Here is a 2527-nt window from a genome sequence, read left to right as displayed (position 1 = left end):
ATCTTCGAGGAAAAAATGTGGTCAGAACAAACTCTAGATGATCATAGGAAATCAACAGTAGAACTTGCGGCTATGATTCATAGTGAAAGTAAGAGTATTTCCACACACAATGAGAAAGGAACTCAAAGGATTGGGACTAAACAGCTGTAGCTCTAAGAAAACCACTGATCATTGAGGCTAATCAGGAAAGAAAAGGCTTCACTTTGCTACGGAGCATAAACATTGGACAATGAAAGAAGGTCATGTGGTCTGATGAGTCCAGATTTACCCTGTTCCAAAGTGATGGGGGCATCAGGGTAAGAAGAGAGGCAGATGAAGTGATGCCCTCATCATGGCTAGTGTCTACCAGCCTGTGGGGGTTAGAGTTATGATCTGGGTTTGGTCAGGTTCAGCAACGTTATGTTCCCAAAGAATGAGGTCAGCTGACTACCTGAAGATACTGAATGACCAGGTCTTTCCATCAATGGAGTTTTTCTTCCCTGATGTTCATGGACATGTTCAAAGATGACGATACCAGGATTCATGGGACTCACATTGAGAATGAGTGGATCAGGGAGCATGAGACATTATTTTCACACATGGATTGTCCTCAGCAGAGTCCAGACCTCTGCCCCATTGAGAATTTTTGGGATGTTCTGGAGATGACTTTGTGCAGCAGTCCGACTCTCCCATCATCAATACAAGATCATGGCAGAAAATGAATCCAATTCTGGACAGAAAAAAATGCTATGACATTGGAGAAGCTTATCAAAACGATGCCACAGTGAATGTGTGCCATACTCAAAGCTAAAGGCAATATTTTTTTGGACTGCAGTCCAACAAAATATTGGAGTGTGGGATTTTTCCTTTGGATGGCCAGTGTATATTTCTGACATGTCTCAGTACATAATGCAAAGTCGCATCTGCCATTTAGAACCAATTTTACCCATTATTACTCTTCTTAAATGGTTAAAATCACCTTAATCCACACTTCATGACACTGTCATATATGATATTCTGTATTTTTCAGGCATCTTCAGGTCTTCTAGCATTATATTATTGCACCATTCCATCCAACTGAAATATTATTTGTATTTTTTCATCCCCATAATTCCGCCTAACATATCTGATGTCTTTGCAAATCAAGTTTTTGGATCTTCACAAGCTCAAGTTTTCACCGTTATTCAGTTTAAAAAGTACCTGCTGATGTACTGTAGTTGGTAAAACAAAATGTCATCCAGAATACATGAAATAAGCACCGCTGACATTAAAAATGGCTTAAAGTTGCTTCTCAATTTGCAAAGGAAATGAACTCGGTGGGCGACTGAGTGCAGCAGCGCTGAAACCACCGCAGCTAAATATTGTGGTTGTTAACCCCCAGTTTCACTGAAAGTGTCTTTGTACATTTCATGAAGCGCTTCTATTTGCTTTCGTACTGCATTTTCAACTAAGCTACGTTCTAAAATTGCTGAGAGTTTTAATCTGTTGCATTTAAATGACAGTTGAGCAGTGAAGGTGGCTGCAACATGGCTTCAAAAAACACCATGCAGAGGTTAAAAATGTGCTTCTTCACCTAAAGTAACTTGAAAAGCAATACTACGAGAAGTATTCAAATCGTTAACTTTAGTAAGTGACATTACCTACATTTTGAATATATCAAGTTACATGTTAAAGTTCCACACTGAATTTTTATCAGCAAAATACACTCAAAATATTGAAAGAAATATCATCTGTGGTGGCAGAATGGTGTCCACTGCCTATATTATATTCCTATTACTACTGGTGCATTAATTAAATACTTTAGTTACATAATCTGACTTTGTGTGTATTTATTTATTAATGACCTGAAGACTTCTTTCATCACTGATACTTTAGAAGCTGATGCTGTTGTTTGCTCTGTGAAATGTCATTTGGAAAATAACAATGTATTCACCTATAAATTATAGTGCAGTACGTGGATGTGGCATAAAAATGGGAAAACTGACGTCGAATTATGTTGTTAGGTCATGCTGGGCCATTATATAAATATATAACTTTGATACAGAAAGGTAGATTTAGAGAGAGGAACTTTAAATATCGCAACTGATGATAGTAGTGAGTATACTAGTGATATGTGTAATATAATAAGGCATCACCATAAAGTTGTTGATTATATTTTGCATTAATAATTTAACTCTGCATGTGAGTTGAAGCTGTAAAACAAACCGAGTTCAAAAACAGTGCATTATTTGCATCTGAAATGCAATATAAAGTGGTACAAAACGTGATTTCTCATGTACAAGTACAAATGCTACAACAAAGCAAATCTTCTCACTTAAACAATGTTGAAAATGTCTAAATTTAATTGTTTATTATTTTTTAAAGGCTTTGGCTTTTCAGCTTTCGTTGTGTGTGCGAGGGCGCGTATACGTGTTCATTTTCACCACATCCGAGGTGAGGCGGGTTCACGACCCACCGGTGTGTTTGTTCCGCTGCCCTCTGCGTGCCGCGGCTCCTCCTGTGGAGGCGGGGTCTAAATAATAAGGAGAGGTTTGTTGAAGTGGACCTT

Source organism: Amphiprion ocellaris, chromosome 10, assembly GCF_022539595.1.
Source record: "Amphiprion ocellaris isolate individual 3 ecotype Okinawa chromosome 10, ASM2253959v1, whole genome shotgun sequence".
Lineage (NCBI taxonomy): Eukaryota > Metazoa > Chordata > Actinopteri > Pomacentridae > Amphiprion > Amphiprion ocellaris.
This window is presented reverse-complemented; position numbering follows the sequence as displayed.